Source organism: Arachis hypogaea, chromosome 1 (genome assembly GCF_003086295.3).
Source record: "Arachis hypogaea cultivar Tifrunner chromosome 1, arahy.Tifrunner.gnm2.J5K5, whole genome shotgun sequence".
In the NCBI taxonomy this organism is placed as follows: domain Eukaryota; kingdom Viridiplantae; phylum Streptophyta; class Magnoliopsida; order Fabales; family Fabaceae; genus Arachis; species Arachis hypogaea.
Window position 1 is genome coordinate 17346688 of NC_092036.1, and position 18620 is coordinate 17365307.

Sequence of the window (18620 nt, forward strand, 5' to 3'; positions counted from 1 at the left end):
TAATTTAAAACTTGAAGTCTCATAACCTTTTTAAAAATAAAATCATATATATAAACATAAATAATTTATTATTTATTTTCTAAAAATCTGTGGTCTTACACGCGAGGTTGTGGATCCGCTCCCGTAAGTCCATGATGGATTGATGGTCTTTTGGGACGGTGGAAGTGGACTATAATTAGAAAAGATGCTACTAGTGAATTCGATAAAGAGTGCTAGTAAAGAAAAATCATTTTCTGATATGCAATTCTTATCCGACTATCTAAGGGTGTCAAGTAAACTGTATTCGATTCACTTGGTTAAATAATTCTTTGCCTTCTTTGACACTCTGTTGGTGGCATCGTTAGGTTTGAGCCTTCATTCACTATAAGAAATTTGTTGAAAACTGTCGGAATTAAAAATCTAATTAAATCTTTGATCATATATTTTTTTAGAAAAATATTCTATTAATTTTAATATTTTTAATATAAAAATAACTTAATTATAGAATTAAAAATACTATAATAATTTAATAAAAAAATTTAATTATAAATTTAATAAAATTATAAAAACTAACAAATTAATTAATTTTTTATAACCCGAGACTCAACGAGTGATCTAATAACTTAGTATTTTGAGCAGATCAGTTGGTTTTGACTTTTGAAGGTTGTGGTAGGCTTAGAGAAGGAGGGTTGAATCTATGCCTTCCTTTTAAGTTGCTGTTATAACCTTTTTAAATCAAAACTTTCAATTCTGATTCTGTTTGTACTCAGCAGCAGAAATTTATGAGACAATTTATTTTTGTCTCATGAATATCAGGAAACAGAACACAGCAGAGAAGAGATAAGCTAACACCAGCATATATCCTGGTTCGGTTGCCTTGTGTTATGCAACCTACGTCCAGTCTCCTCCACAATAATGGAGGAATTTCCACTATAGTTAAAAGTATTACATGCACAAATTTTACATTCAAGTTCTAACCTAACTTGACGTTGGCTATGCTAACACCTAACTATTCACTCTTAGTGCTAACCCAACTAAGAAAGGGATACCTAACAGGTATAAGATACAAGACACTTAACCAATCCTAAAGAAATCAGAAAATAACTCTAGGTTTTTCTCTCAAGTGTATCACTCAGCCTTTTTCCACTCATGACTTTTACTTGAGCTTTCTCACAATGCCTTTTCTCACAAGAAATTACAGAAAGATAAACATAGAAAAGCACATTACAATCAGTAAAACATGAAGGAGATTGACTTCATCAACAGCCTTTGTGCTATGCGAAAACCAGATTAGCAAGCCTCTGATTCAGTTCTTTATACTGGCAGAATGCACCTTTGGTTAGGTTACACTGTCCAGTTAGTTGAACCTTTTCAAAGAACACTTCTCATAACAAAACCTCAATACTCTGGTTATCTCTCCTTGGTTTCTGAATGAACAGTAAACCTCTTTTATCTTCTTTCATGTTGCTTGGTTCTTCTTCCAAGGTCAACACCTTGAGCCTTGAGCTTCACCAACCCACAGATTCACTTTTTCTCAATAAACCTTAGAGTAGAAACTTTACTTTTGACTCCTTCATCTTGGCCAAAAGCCATAAAGCAGCAACCATAATAGTCTTCTAGTGGTCAACTTAATATGAACCCTTGAAAACCAACTTGGTCCCCAAGACAAGTTTAGGACCATGGATACACAGCAGAGAAGAACGAAAAATAACTTTCCTTTGTATCCCATTTTTGGACTGAGCAGAGAGTTGGAAAGAAGAGAAGAGACTGAGTTGCATGTATGAGGAAATGGCTTACCTTTGATCTTTTCTTAAGTTTGATTTGGCTTGAACTTGTTGATTTGACATTCTGTCTTTCAAGCTTAAACCTTCTCTCTCTTGCTTCTTTGGTTACTAGCTTAGGGAAGAAGCTCTTTCTCTCTTTCTTACTTTTCTGAGTTTCTGACCAACTCTTCAGAAATGAACGTTGCTTTTGGTAAGGCAAAAGAGAGGGATTTGCTTGCTGAAATAAAATCGGGCTTGGATCGGGTAGTGATATGCTTGGCCCGTTCTGATTTTGTTCAGTTTTTGATTCCTTGGGCTTTGTTTATTTTATTGACCCATCACTTCTTGTTTTTATTTTTCATTCTATTTGGGCTGCTTAAATTTAATTATGGCATGCAACATATAGTAAATAATTAGCAACATATACTTATTAATTAATCAACACTAATTATTTATTTTGCCAAAAATAATGTTTGTCATCACTAATTAATTTAGTTAATTTCTTAACTCAACAATCTCCCCCTTGATGACAAACACGATTTAAGCAATAATCAAAAGGAACTGAGTTTGAGTAAGGTTTAGAAACTCCCTTTGATTTTTGTCATTTGCTTTTGTGTTGCTCCCCCGTTCCTTTTCAAGATTAGCTCCCCCTGGATTTATGCTTTTCTCTTTGTTCCTGTTTTACATTGTACTTAAAAGAGAGCATAATAAATGGCTATACACATTTATCTTGTTTAAGGGATATCAAATAAGCAACACCATATAATCAACCCACATCAAGCTAATATTAGTAGCAAAAGGATTCAGCATGTGAAATTAAGTTTTAATGCAGCAATCAGACAAAAGTTCCAAAAAAATACTAGTAGCTGCAGCAAATGCCAAAAAATTCCTAGGACACATTTATCATCCTTTTATCCTAGTGCTATTACTCCCCCTTTTGTCATCAAGGGCGGATAATAAGCACGATTAACAAAAAATACCAATACAAACCCTGCAAGAAAAGGTTAGATCACAGTCCAAAGTTCTAACTAAACTAACAAAAGGACAGCAGTATTTAGAGTTATTACAGTCATCCAAGATAAAACAGTTCAATAATAGCAAACTAAACAGAATTCATGAGACAAAAAGAGAGCAGCATCAACAGTTTTCATGAGACAAAACTTAGGCATCAGAACCATTCCCCTCCAAAACAGCTTCTTCTTCATCCTCAGTGGCCTGATCTTCATCCTGGTTCAGATTATCAATGAACTTCATAAATACAGCCATTCTATCTCTTGTTTTTCGGAGAAAATTCTCATGCTAGCTAGCTAGCTTCCTTTGTTCCTTGCTCATGACAATCATATGATTGGATTGGGAGACAAACTCCTGAACAACATCCTTGACAACATTCAGCAGAGCGGATTGCTTCCCAGTAGAGATGGAAGTACCCTCGCTGGAAGGAGGAGGAGAGTCATCCGAAATGAACTCTTCATCATCATCATCTAGAACCACTCTCTCTGATCGGGTTGGTACTTTTTGCTGTTTCATTGAACCAACCCCTTTTAGGTATGAATGTCTGTTTTCATAATCCTTATTTGACAGGTCAACACCAAAATGCTCAAATATGCAAGTTAAAAACATGCCATAAGGTAGTGCTTTATCTTTCTCACTTCTCATAGAATCAAACTTGTATCTAGCCATCAAATAGGCAAAAGAGATTTTTGTTTTAGTGATTAGGGCATAAAAAATAAGTGTGTCTGTGTAAGAAACCCTTTGATATGAACCACTTTGAGGAAGTAAGATGTGGTTGACAATTCAGTGCAACTAAGCACGTTCATATCCTAGGGCTTTGTGAGTGGATGTGATGCCATCAATTGAGGAAACATGTTCACAAATGTGAGCCAAAGCATCATGGTAAGAGATACCAACTCCTTCATCCCACTTTACAGATGTATAAGCACATGGCCCAACATCAGTGTACTTCAAAAAATCACTGATAGTTTCATTATTTAAAATAATGTCTCTGCCCTTAACATAAGAGTGCACACTTCCTTCATGGTAAGTCATGTTTGCATAAAATTCTTTGACTAACAGAGGATACACAGGTTTTTTTATTTTAAAAAGGTGATTCCGGTAAAAAAATTCCGAATTTTCAACAAAAGGAAATCTTTCTTTTTCAAAGTAGGTAAATCCACAAGAAAAGAGGGACACAGAGTACGATACTGAATAACTTCCTCATAAAAATATTGGTTCATGGCAGATTTGAAATGATGGGGGTTATAGTCTGAGTGAGATGTCATGAAGTGTGATTCGTGAGCAAAATGATCAATGTCTGGTTCTCTAACAGATTTGAGAAGGAGATGAGGGTTACCTCTTTGTGAATGCACAGGAACAGACCTTGGCTTAGGTTTTGTTGTCTCAGGAACAGGTTCTTCAACAGCAGGACGCTTACACTTGGATGAACTAGGTTTCGAGGAGCTTGGTTTGGATGGCGTTGCCTTAGGTGGTGGCGTCGGCTTGACATGGGCTGGAAATCGTGGCGTTGTCTTAGTCCACGTCATGGGAGCAGTGCGAGGAGGAGAGCTAGGAGGAGAAGGTGAGGGAGTGAAAGTAGGGTCTTGAGAGCGAGTTGATGGTTGGTGGACGAAATTGTGATCCTTAATTAATAGCTCCTTGGCATGTGCCAAAGAGAACTAATTTAACTAACTGATTACTTTCTTTTCACAACTCCGTTCAACTAACCAGCAAGTGCACTGGGTCGTCCAAGTAATACCTTACGTGAGTAAGGGTCGATCCCACGGAGATTATTGGCTTGAAGCAATCAATGTTATTTTATTAATCTTAGTCAGGAGGCTAATGAAGTTAATTGGATTTATTTGTAAAAAGCCAAACTACAAACTACTTAAAATTGTAAGTTAAAATAATAGAGAATAATAGCGTTACTTGTTGTGCAATAATGGGAAATATGTTGGAGTTTTGGAGATGCTTTGTCCTTTGAACTTCAACTCTTCCTTGAAATCCTCTTCTCACACGCAAGTTCCTTCCATCGCAAGCTCTATGTAGGGTGTCACCGTTGTCAGTGGCTACTTCCCATCCTCTCAGTGAAAACGTTCCTATGCTCTGTCACAGCACGGCTAATCATCTGTCGGTTCTCAATCAGGTTGGAATAGAATCCATTGATCCTTTTGCGTCTGTCACTAACGCCCAGCCCTCAGGAGTTTGAAGCACGTCACAGTCATTCAATCCTGGAATCCTACTCGGAATACCACAGACAAGGTTTAGACTTTCCGGATTCTCATGAATGCCGCCATCAATCCGGCTTATACCACGAAGATTCTGTTGGGGAATCTAAGAGATATTCATTCAATCTGATGTAGAACGGAGGTGGTTGTCAGGCACACGTTCATGGATTGAGGAAGGTGATGAGTGTCACAGATCATCACCTTCTCCACAGTTAGGCGCGAATAAACATCTTAGATAAGAACAAGCGTGTTTGAATGGAAAACGAAGGAATTGTATTGAATCATCGAGACGCTGCAGAGCTCCTCACCCCCATCAATGGAGTTTAGAGACTCATGCCGTCACAAAGTATGTAATTCAGATCTGAAAATGTCATGAGATACAAGAAATGTCTGTAAAAGTTGTTTAAATAGTAAACTAGTGACCTAGGTTTACAGAAAATGAATAAACTAAGATAATTGGTGCAGAAATCCACTTCTGGGGCCCACTTGGTGTGTGCTGGGGCTGAGACTAAAGCTTTCCACGTGTAAAGGCCTTTCTTGGCGTTAAACTCCAGGTTATGACGTGTTTTGGGCGTTTAACTTCGGATCATGACGTTTTTCTGGCGTTTAACTCCAGACAGCAGCATGAACTTGGCGTTTAACGCCAAGTTACGTCGTCTATCCTTGCGTAAAGTATGGACTATTATATATTGCTGGAAAGCCCTGGATGTCTACTTTCCAACGCCGTTGAGAGCGCGCCAATTGGACTCCTGTAGCTCCAGAAAATCCATTTCGAGTGCAGGGAGGTCAGGATCCAACAGCATCAGCAGTCCTTTTTCAGCCTAAGTCAGATTTTTGCTCAGCTCCCTCAATTTCAGCCAGAAAATACCTGAAATCACAGAAAAATACACAAACTCATAGTAAAGTCCAGAAATATGATTTTTGCCTAAAAACTAATATTATTTTACTAAAAACTAACTGAAACATGTTAAAATCTACATGGAATTATCCCCAAAAAGCGTACAAAATATCCGCTCATCACAACACCAAACTTAAACTGTTGCTTGTCCTCAAGCAACTAGATGAATAAAATAGGTTCTAACAGAAATTAAGAAGTAATAATATTTTAGAGTCTTAAATGAAGCTTAAATTCTTATTAGATGAGCGGGGCTTGTAGCTTTTTGTCTCTGAACAGTTTTGGCATCTCCCTGTATCTTTTGAATTTCAGAATGATTGGCATCCTTAGGAACTCAGAATTCAGATAGTATTATTGATTCTCCTAGTGTAGTATGTTGATTCTTGAACACAGTTATTTTATGAGTCTTGGCTGTGGCCCTAAGCATTTTGTTTTCCAGTATTACCACCAGATACATAAATGCCACAGACACATGACTAGGTGAACCTTTTCAGATTGTGACTTAGCTTTGCTAAAGTCCCCAGTCAGAGGTATCCAGAGCTCTTAAGCACACTCTGTTTGCCTTGGATCACGACTTTAACCACTCAGTCTCAAGTTTGTAACTTGAACCTGCATGCCACAAGCACATGGTTAGGGACAGCTTGGTTTAGCCGCTTAGGCCTGGATTTTATTTCCTTGGGCCCTCCTATCCATTGATGCTCAAAGCCTTGGATCCTTTTTACTCTTGCCTAGTGCTCATGGCTTGTGAATATTGTGTTTTTTTTTTTACTGCTTTTTCTTGCTTCAAGAATCAATTCTATGATTTTTCAGATCATCAATAATATTTTTCGTGTTCCTCATCCTTTCAGGAGCCAATATTCATCAAATTCAAAGCACAATTTATGCACTGTTCAAGCATTCATTCAGAGAACAAAAAGTATTGCCACCACATATAATTAATTATAAATTTTATTAGTAAGAACTCGAAAAATATAAATTACTTCTTTATTCTAAAAGAAAATCTACTACTTTATTCATGCCTAATGATGATGAGAAAAATAAATTATAGCTTAATTGGAAATAAAATCAAAATAGACATATTAATTACTACTAAATATCTCCTAAGGTGAATTTCTATAATAATACTATTACTAAGTTAAAGCAGAAAAAATTGGAACTCAGCAACCTGTTGTTTTGAGGAGTGGATGCTCCTCTAATTCTTTGGGGTGTGGTTCAAGGATTAATTTTTGGCGCTTCAGCTCCCTTAGATCACGCCCTTGCTCCTCCTGTTCCTTGAGCAGTTTGCAAATCATGCTACCTTGATTATTCTGTTCTTCCTTTATTTGATCCATAGCTTCTTGCAATCTGGAAATAGAAGCCTCAAGCTGTTCCCAATATTCGAATTGGGGCAGTTCTGGGAGGGCTCCTTGTGCTCTTCTCTTGGTTGCATCCTCTTGCTGCTGTTGTCTGATCATTGATGTTCCAGTAATGGGCTTTTCAATTAGGATATATTCAGTTATTCCCATCTTTACTCCAGCATCTTTGCAAAGCATAGAGATTAAGCTTGGATAGGCCAATCTGGCATCTTTAGAGTTCCTGTTTGCTATTTTATATAGCTCACAGGAGATCAGCTGATGGACTTCCACTTCTTTTCCCAACATGATGCAGTGAATCATGACAGCTCTTTTGATGGTAACTTCAGAATGGTTGCTGGTGGGCAATATGGAACGACTAATAAAATCCAGCCATCCCCTGGCTGCTGGTTTTAGATCTTCTCTTTTGAGTTGAACTGGGATGCCAGTTGTACTGGTAGTCCACTTGGCTCCAGGGATGCATATATCCTCCAGAACCTTGTCCAACCCTTTATTGACCCTCATCATTCTCCTATTAAAGGAATCTGGGTCATCTTTCAGTTGAGGAATCTTGAATATCTCCCTGATCTTGTCAGAATTGGTATGAATGATCTTCCCTCTGACTAAGGTCTTATGGTCAAAGAGAGCAGCTCCAATGATTCTTTGTCTTTCTGTCTGCCATAGATTAGCATAAAATTCCTGAACCATGTTCTTCCCCACTTTCGTTTCAGGATTGGCCAGAATTTCCCAATTCCTGTTTCGAATTTGCTCTTGGATCTCCGGATATTCATCTTCTTTCAGATCAAATCTGACTTCCGGTATCACTGATCTGTGACTCATTATCTTGTAGTAATGGTCTGAATGTTCTTTAGTTAAGAACTTCCCTTGATTCCAAAGTGGCTTTGGAGTGCTTTCTTTCTTTCCTTTTGGGGCGGTTTGCTTTCCTTTAGGAGCCATGATCTTAAGTGAGTATGTTTTTGTGATCACGGATAAGCACACCAAACTTAGAGTTTTGCTTGTCCTCAAGCAAAGGGGAAGAAAGAAGAGGGATAGAAGGAGAGCAAAGGTTGGATGAAGATGAGTAGGGGGAGGCCGAATACAATATAAAGGGATGGGGGGGTGGGAAATTTTCGAAAAATAAGAAAGAAATAAGATAGAAGATATGATTTTAAAAGATATGATCAGAAAAAGATATAATTTTAAAAAGGGAAAGATATGAATCATAATTTATAAGATAAATTTGAAATTTAATTTTGAAAAGGATTTTTAAAAGGAATTGTTGATGTGTTGGAAACAAATTTGAAAAGAGGATGGATTGAATTGGAAAGCCATTTGGCTTTATGGACTAAGATATATTTAATATTTTTGAAAAAGAGATTTTAGAAATTAGGATAAAAACATTTGGAATTGAAAGTGATAATTTAAAATATGTTTATGCAAGAAATCATGAATTGAAACATAAAAATTTTGAAAAATTGTAAAGAAAAACGAAATTGTACCTCCTCCCACCATCCTGGCGTTAAACGCCCACATGGTGCATGGTTTGGGCGTTTAACGCCCACAAGTTGCTTCTCCTGGGCGTTCAACGCCCATGTGGTGCTTCTTTCTGGCGTTGAACGCCAGGAAGTCCTTTGTCACTGGGCGTTTTTCTGAACGCCCAGAACACTAGCAGATTGGCGTTAAACGCCCAGAAGGTGCATCTTTCTGGCGTTTAACGCCCAGAAGATGCTCCTTTCTGGCGTTTAACGCCCAGAAGGCTACCCTTACTGGCGTTAAACGCCCAATGGGTGCTTCTTTTGGGCGTCTAACGCCCAAAGTATTTCTCACTGGCTTTTTCACGCCAGTGAGCTTCCAAATTTCTCTGTAACTCTGTGACTTCAACCAATTTGCTATTTCACCTTTGAAGATACTTGGACTCAAACCTGTAAAGAAAAGAAAATTTATTTAATTAGTAATTAAACTTTGTAAATGGCTGGGTTGCCTCCCAGCAAGCGCTTCTTTAATGTCATTAGCTGGACTGTCACTGATCTTCAATCAAGTCTCAGTCTTGAGCATTCTTGCTCGAAATTACCTTCAAGATAGTGTTTAACTCTTTGTCCATTAACAATGAACTTTTTGTTAGAGTCACTATCCTGAAGTTCTATGTATCCATATGGTGATACGCTTGTGATTACATATGGACCTCTCCACCGGGATTTTAATTTCCCAGGGAATAATTTGAGTCTAGAATTGAATAGCAGAACTTTCTGTCCTGGTTTAAAGACTCTGGATGACAACTTCTTATCATGCCATCTTTTTGCTTTCTCCTTGTAAATTTTTGCATTCTCAAAAGCATTGAGTCTGAATTCCTCTAACTCATTTAACTGGAGCAATCGTTTTTCTCCAGCTAACTTGGCATCAAGGTTTAGGAATCTGGTTGCCCAATAGGCCTTGTGTTCCAGTTCCAGTGGCAAGTGACATGCCTTTCCATACACAAGCTGGTATGGAGAGGTCCCTATGGGGGTCTTGAATGCTGTTCTGTATGCCCACAGAGCATCATCCAAGCTTCTTGCCCAATCCTTTCTACGGTTAATTACAGTCTGTTCCAGGATTCTTTTGAGTTCTCTATTTGAGACTTCAGCTTGCCCATTAGTTTGTGGGTGATAGGGAGTAGCTACCCTGTGGTTAACCCCATAACCTACTAGAGTAGAGTAGAGCTATTTATTGCAGAAATGAGTGCCCCCATCACTGATTAACACTCTAGGGATACCAAATCTGCTGAAAATATGTTTCTAGAGGAATTTTAACACTGTTTTAGTGTCATTAGTGGGTGTTGCAATAGCCTCCACCCATTTGGATACATAATCCACTGCCACCAGAATATAAGTGTTTGAGTATGAGGGTGGGAAAGGTCCCATGAAGTCAATGCCCCATACATCAAACAACTCAATCTCTAAGATTCCTTGTTGAGGCATGGCATAACTGTGAGGTAGGTTGCCAGATCTTTGGCAACTGTCACAATTAAGCACAAATGCTCGGGAATCTTTATAGAGAGTAGGCCAGTAGAAGCCACTTTGGAGGACTCTTGTGGCTGTTCGCTCACTTCCAAAATGTCTTCCATACTGTGATCCATGGCAGTGCCAAAGGATCTTCTGTGCTTCTTCTTTAGGTACACATCTACGGATTACTCCGTCTGCACATCTCTTGAAGAGATATGGTTCATCCCAAAGATAGTATTTTGCATCTGTGATTAATTTCTTTGATTGCACCCTACTGTACTCTTTGGGTATAAATCTTACTGCCTTGTAGTTTGCAATGTCTGCAAACCATGGCACTTCCTGGATGGCAAACAGTTGCTCATCCGGAAAGGTTTCAGAGATCTCAATGAGAGGAGGGGACGCCCCTTTTACTGGTTCTATTCGGGACAGGTGATCTGCCACTTGATTCTCTGTCCCTTTTCTGTCTCTTATTTCTATATCAAACTCTTGCAGAAGCAACACCCATCTGATAAGTCTGGGTTTTGAATCCTGCTTTGTGAGTAGATATTTAAGAGCAGCATGATCAGTGTACACAATCACTTTTGATCCTACTAAGTAGGATCTGAATTTGTCAATGGCGTAAACCACTGCAAGTAGCTCTTTTTCTGTGGTTGTGTAATTCTTCTGTGCATCATTTAGCACACGGCTGGCATAGTAAATGACATGCAGAAGCTTGTCATGCCTTTGTCCCAACACTGCACCAATGGCATGGTCACTGGCATCACACATCAGTTCAAATGGTAATGTCCAGTCTGGTGCAGAGATGATTGGTGCTGTAACCAATTTAGCTTTCAGAGTCTCAAATGCCTGCAGACACTCTTTATCAAAGATAAATGGCGTGTCTGCAGCTAGCAGGTTGCTCAGAGGTTTGGCGATTTTTGAAAAATCCTTTATGAACCTCCTATAGAATCCTGCATGCCCCAGAAAGCTTCTGATTGCCTTAACATTAGCAGGTGGTGGTAATTTTTCAATTACTTCTACCTTAGCTTGGTCCACCTCTATTCCCTTGTTCGAAATTTTGTGCCCCAGGACAGTTCCTTCAGTCACCATAAAATGACATTTTTCCCAGTTTAAAACCAGGTTAGTCTCTTGGCATCTTTTCAGAACAAGTGCTAAATGGTTAAGGCAGGAGCTGAATGAGTCTCCAAATACTGAAAAGTCATCCATGAAGACTTCCAGGAATTTTTCCACCATATCAGAGAAAATTGAGAGCATGCACCTTTGAAAGGTTGCAGGTGCATTGCACAGGCCAAATGGCATCCTTCTGTATGCAAATACTCCAGATGGGCATGTGAATGCCGTTTTCTCCTGATCCTGGGGATCTACTGCAATTTGATTATAACCTGAATATCCATCCAGGAAGCAGTAGTATTCATGACCAGCTAGTCTTTCTAGCATCTGATCTATGAATGGTAAAGGAAAATGATCCTTTCTGGTGGCTGTATTGAGCCTTCTATAGTCAATGCACATACGCCACCCTGTAACTGTCCTTGTAGGGACCAGTTCATTTTTTTCATTATGAACCACTGTCATGCCACCTTTCTTAGGGACAACTTGGACAGGGCTCACCCAGGGGCTGTCAGAAATAGGATAAATAATCCCAGCCTCTAGTAATTTAGTGACCTCTTTTTGCACCACTTCTTTCATAGCTGGATTCAGCCGCCTTTGTGGTTGAACCACTGGCTTGGTGTCATCCTCCAACAAGATTTTGTGCATGCATCTGGCTAGGCTAATGCCTTAAGATCACTAATGGACCATCCAAGAGCTGTCTTGTGCGTCCTTAGCACTTGAATTAGTGCTTCCTCTTCCTGTGGCTCTAAGGTAGAGCTTATAATTACAGGAAAGGTTTCACCTTCTCCCAGAAATGCATATTTCAGGGATGGTGGTAGTGGTTTGAGCTCGGGTTTTGGAGGTTTTTCCTCTTCTTGAGGGATTTTCAGAGGTTCTATTATTTTCTCTGATTCCTCCAAATCAGACTGAACATCTTTAAAGATGTCTTCTAGCTCTGATTCAATACTCTCAGCCATATTGACCTCTCTTACTAGAGAGTCAATAATATCAACATTCATGCAGTCATTTGGGGTGTCTGGATGTTGCATGGCTTTGACAACATTCAACTTGAACTCCTCCTCATTGACTCTCAAGGTCACTTCCCCTTTTTGGACATCAATGAGGGTTTGGCCAGTTGCTAGGAAAGGTCTTCCTAGAATGAGAGTTGCACTCTTGTGCTCCTCCATTTCCAGCACCACAAAGTCAGTAGGAAAGGCAAATGGCCCAACCTTGACAATCATGTCTTCAATCACGCCTGATGGGTATTTAATGGAGCCATCAGCAAGTTGAAGACATATCCTGGTTGGTTTGATTTCTTCAGTCAAACCAAGCTTTCTGATAGTAGATGCAGGTATTAGGTTGATACTTGCCCCAAGATCACATAAAGCTTGCTTGGTACAAACACCTTCTAATGTGCATGGTATCATAAAGCTCCCAGGATCTTTAAGCTTCTCAGGTAAGCTTTTCAGAATGACTGCACTGCATTCTTCAGTGAGGTAAACTTTTTCAGTTTCCCTCCAATCCTTCTTATGACTTAAGATCTCTTTCATGAACTTAGCATAAGAGGGTATTTGCTCAAGTGCTTCTGCAAACGGAATCTTTATTTCAAGAGTCCTGAGATAGTCTGCAAAGCGGGCAAATTGCTTATCCTGTTCCGCCTGGCGGAGTTTTTGAGGATAAGACATTTTGGCTTTGTATTCCTCAACCTTAGTTGCTGCAGGTTTATTACCTACAGAAGTGGGTTGGGAAGCCTTTTTAGAAGGGTTGTTATCAGCACTTGTATGTGACTGATCACCCACAGGCATTTGAATGCCAGGTGTGAAAGCTGGAGTGGCGTTAGACGCCACCTCTGGCGTTTGAACGCCAGAACCATGTTCCTTTTGGGCGTTCAACGCCAGATCCATGCTTGTTTCTGGCGTTGAACGCTAGGAATGAGCATGGGCGGGGCGTTCAGCGCCAGCATCATTCCTCTCTGGGCTCTGATTGTCCTCAGAGGGATTTTGATTGGCTATCTGTTCATTTCTTAATTTCCTGCTGCTTTGAAGTGAGGTATTTAATGTTTTCCCACTTCTTAATTGAACTGCTTGACATTCATCTGCTATTTGTTTTGACAGTTGCTTTTCTGTCTGCTTTAATTGCACTTCCATATTCCTGTTAGCCATTCTTGTTTCCTGTAGTATTTCCTTGAATTCGGCTAGCTGCTGAGTCAGAAAGTCTAATTGCTGATTAAATTCATTAGCCTGATCCACCGGACTGAGTTCAGCAGTTACTGTTTTAGCTTCTTCTTTCATGGAAGATTCACTGCTTAGGTACAGATGCTGATTTCTGGCAACTGTATCAATAAGCTCTTGGGCTTCTTCAATTGTTTTTCTCATATGTATAGATCCACCAGCTGAGTGGTCTAGAGAAATCTGAGCTTTCTCTGTAAGCCCATAGTAGAAGATGTCTAATTGCACCCATTCTGAAAACATTTCAGAGGGGCATTTTCTTAGCATCTCTCTGTATCTCTCCCAAGCATCATAAAGAGATTCATTATCTCCTTGTTTGAAGCCTTGGATGCTTAGTCTTAGCTGTGTCATCCGTTTTGGAGGGAAATAGTGATTCAGGAATTTTTCTGACAGCTGTTTCCATGTTTTTATGCTGTTCTTAGGCTGGTTATTTAACCACCTCTTAGCTTGATCTTTTACAGCAAATGGAAACAGTAATAATCTGTAGACATCCTGATCTACTTCCTTATCATGTACTGTATCAGCAATTTGCAGAAATTGTGCCAGAAATTCTGTAGGTTCTTCATGTGGAAGACCAAAGTACTGGCAGTTTTGCTGCACCATGATAATGAGCTGAGGATTCAGCTCAAAGCTACTAACTCCAATGGAGGGTATGCAGATACTACTCCCATATGAAGCAGTAGTGGGATTAGCATATGACCCCAGAGTCCTCTTGGACTGATCATTCCCATTTAATTCCATAATGGAATAAAAGAGATGATATGTATGTTGCTATTATTTATTTTATAGTAGTGGAATAAATAAAAAGAAGTTAAAAATATATATATTTTTTTTTTGAAAAATTTTTTTTCGAAAAAAAATGAAATTAAAATCTAAAAATTAAAAAAAAATTTCGAAAAAGTAGTTGGAAAATATAAAAAATTTTTTTTGAATTTTGAATTTTATGATGAAAGAGAAAAACACACAAAAGACACAAGACTTAAAATTTTTAGATCTAATGCTCCTTATTTTCGAAAATTTTTGGAGGGAAAACACCAAGGAACACCAAACTTAAAAATTTTAAGATCAAGACACAAGAAAAACTTAAGAACACCTTGAAGATTCACAAGAACACCAAGAACAAAAGAAAGAACACCAAACTTAAAATTTTTTAGAAAACTTTAAGAAAATTTTCGAAAATTATAAAAAGATTAACAAGAAAACACTAAACTTAAAGTTTGGCACAAGATTCAATCCAAGAAAAATTATTTTTGAAAAAGGTTCCAAAGGGTATAACCAATTATCAAGAACAACTTAAAGATCAAGGAAGAACCAAGAACACTAACACGAAATTTTCAAAGAAAATATAAAATATGCAATTAACACCAAACTTAGAATAAGACACTAAACTCACGAAAATTTAACACTTAATTAAGAAAAATAATATTTTTGAAAAGAAATTTTTGAAAATAAACTATCCTATCAAAATTTGATGACTCTATAATAACAAAAATATATTCCTAATCTAAGAAATAAAATAGGCCTTCAATTGTTCAAACTCAACAATCCCCGGCAACGGCGCCAAAAACTTGGTGGACGAAATTGTGATCCTTAATTAATAGCTCCTTGGCATGTGCCAAAGAGAACTAATTTAACTAACTGATTACTTTCTTTTCACAACTCCGTTCAACTAACCAGCAAGTGCACTGGGTCGTCCAAGTAATACCTTACGTGAGTAAGGGTCGATCCCACGGAGATTATTGGCTTGAAGCAATCAATGTTATTTTATTAATCTTAGTCAGGAGGCTAATGAAGTTAATTGGATTTATTTGTAAAAAGCCAAACTACAAACTACTTAAAATTGTAAGTTAAAATAATAGAGAATAATAGCGTTACTTGTTGTGCAATAATGGGAAATATGTTGGAGTTTTGGAGATGCTTTGTCCTTTGAACTTCAACTCTTCCTTGAAATCCTCTTCTCACACGCAAGTTCCTTCCATGGCAAGCTCTATGTAGGGTGTCACCGTTGTCAGTGGCTACTTCCCATCCTCTCAGTGAAAACGTTCCTATGCTCTGTCACAGCACGGCTAATCATCTGTCGGTTCTCAATCAGGTTGGAATAGAATCCATTGATCCTTTTGCGTCTGTCACTAACGCCCAGCCCTCAGGAGTTTGAAGCACGTCACAGTCATTCAATCCCGGAATCCTACTCGGAATACCACAGACAAGGTTTAGACTTTCCGGATTCTCATGAATGCCGCCATCAATCCGGCTTATACCACGAAGATTCTGTTGGGGAATCTAAGAGATATTCATTCAATCTGATGTAGAACGGAGGTGGTTGTCAGGCACACGTTCATGGATTGAGGAAGGTGATGAGTGTCACGGATCATCACCTTCTCCACAGTTAGGCGCGAATAAACATCTTAGATAAGAACAAGCGTGTTTGAATGGAAAACGAAGGAATTGTATTGAATCATCGAGACGCTGCAGAGCTCCTCACCCCCAACAATGGAGTTTAGAGACTCATGCCATCACAAAGTATGTAATTCAGATCTGAAAATGTCATGAGGTACAAGAAATGTCTGTAAAAGTTGTTTAAATAGTAAACTAGTGACCTAGGTTTACAGAAAATGAATAAACTAAGATAATTGGTGCAGAAATCCACTTCTGGGGCCCACTTGGTGTGTGCTGGGGCTGAGACTAAAGCTTTCCACGTGTAAAGGCCTTTCTTGGCGTTAAACTCCAGGTTATGACGTGTTTTGGGCGTTTAACTTCGGATCATGACGTTTTTCTGGCGTTTAACTCCAGACAACAGCATGAACTTGGCGTTTAACGCCAAGTTACGTCGTCTATCCTTGCGTAAAGTATAGACTATTATATATTGCTGGAAAGCCCTGGATGTCTACTTTCCAACGCCGTTGAGAGCGCGCCAATTGGACTCCTGTAGCTCCAGAAAATCCATTTCGAGTGCAGGGAGGTCAGGATCCAACAGCATCAGCAGTCCTTTTTCAGCCTAAGTCAGATTTTTGCTCAGCTCCCTCAATTTCAGCCAGAAAATACCTGAAATCACAGAAAAACACACAAACTCATAGTAAAGTCCAGAAATATGATTTTTGCCTAAAAACTAATATTATTTTACTAAAACTAACTGAAACATGCTAAAATCTACATGGAATTACCCCCAAAAAGCGTACAAAATATCCGCTCATCAATGGTCTAGGATATCCTGGAAGCTTATGGATCTTTTTACGCGGTGCTCTTTTAGCAAGAACTTTCTTCCCCCATTTGGTTAGATTTAGGCTTTTGAGGAAAGAGAAGCAGTAGAGTGAGTGGGAAGAAACCGAAGGGTTTGAGGAGAGGTTATGGAGGGAGGAGAGGGAGTGTTGGTAACCATACCCAAAAGTAGATTTCCAAAGCCATGCAACTGCATTACCTTTTGAAATGACATGAAAAGACCTGACCTCATAAAAGAAATATTTTATTTGATTTAAAAATTAAAATAGGAAATTAATTTTAAATTTTGAAAAACTTTTAAAAAAATTAAATCAAACTGAAAATCTTTTTGGATCAAGAACATTTAATGAAAATCCTTTCAAAAAATAATTGAGCACACAGCCCAACAAACATATCAACCAAACAAAAATTGTAACATTCATATATGGGCCATGAGATTGTTGGATTTAAGAAAACACATTGGACCACTCTAGATCTTATTTTGAGGTTGCCCAGATTAGCTTTCACTTGAAACAAGCCTAGAACACGCTGATTTGAAGGAAACGTTCATCACTTGCCCAGAATTGTCTCATACCTATTTATGAGACAAAAAGCTCCAGCAAATACATCAGCATTTTTCAAATAAAGAATCATAACTCAAAATTTCTAGACAAGTCCTAAGCATGCAGAATCTATCCTCAGCTAATGGTTTTGTGAAAATATCTGCTAATTGCTCCTCTGATTTAACAAATTGAATACTAATATTCCCCTTTTGGACATGTTCTCTTATTGAGTGAATTTTCACTTCAATATGCTTAGTCCTAGAGTGCAAAACTGGATTTTTAGAAATATTGATGGCACTTATATTGTCACACATCCAGGGAATATTTTCAGCATTTAATTTGTAATCAGCAAGCTGTGTTTTTAACTATAAAAGCTAAGAACAACAAGAAGAAGCAGCTATATACTCAACCTCTACAGTGGATAAGGCCACTGTTGGTTGCTTCTTACTTGACCAAACATTTAAGGACTTTCCAAGGAAACAACATAGGCCTGAAGTGCTCCTTCTATCAACTCTATCACTAACAAAATCTGCATCACAATAATCAACTGCAGAAAAATCATCAATTTTAGGATACCAAAGACCAAAATTGGATGTGCCACGAACATATCTAATGATCCTTTTAACTGCTGAAAGATGTGACTCTTTAGGTTTGGATTGGAACCTTGAACACAATCTGACACTTTGCATAATGTCGGATCTAGAGGAAGTTAAGTACATAAGAGAACCAATCATTCCTCTATACCTAGTCTCATCTACATCTTTCTCAGTTTCTCCTTTATCTAATTTGGAATTAGGGTGCATGGGAGTTCTCATGGGTTTGGCATTTTCCATACCAAATTTCTTAACTAATTCCTTGGCATACTTCTCTTGATGAATGAAAATACCATTTTCAGTTTGTTTAATTTGTAGCCCAAGAAAGAAATTAAGTTCACCCATCATACTCATGTCAAATTCACTTGTCATGAGTTTTCCAAATTCAGAAAAAAGGGATTCATTTGCTGATCCAAAAATAATATCATCAACATATATTTAGACTAGAATAAAAGAATAATTAGAATTATTGATAAATAGAGTGGTGTCTGTGGTGCCTCTTTGGAAACTATTTTTCAAAAGAAAAGAGCTAAGTCTCTCATACCAAACTCTAGGAGCTTGTCTTAAACCATAGAGAGCTTTAGATAATTTAAAAACATGATCAGAATGCTCTTTATTTTCAAAACCAGGAGGCTGCTCCACATACACTTCTCTATCTATCACACCATTCAAAAATGCACATTTCACATCCATTTGATATAATTTAAAACCATAAAATGCAGCATAGGCTAAGAGAAGTCTTATGGCTTCCATTCGGGCAATAGGGGCAAAAATTTCATCAAAGT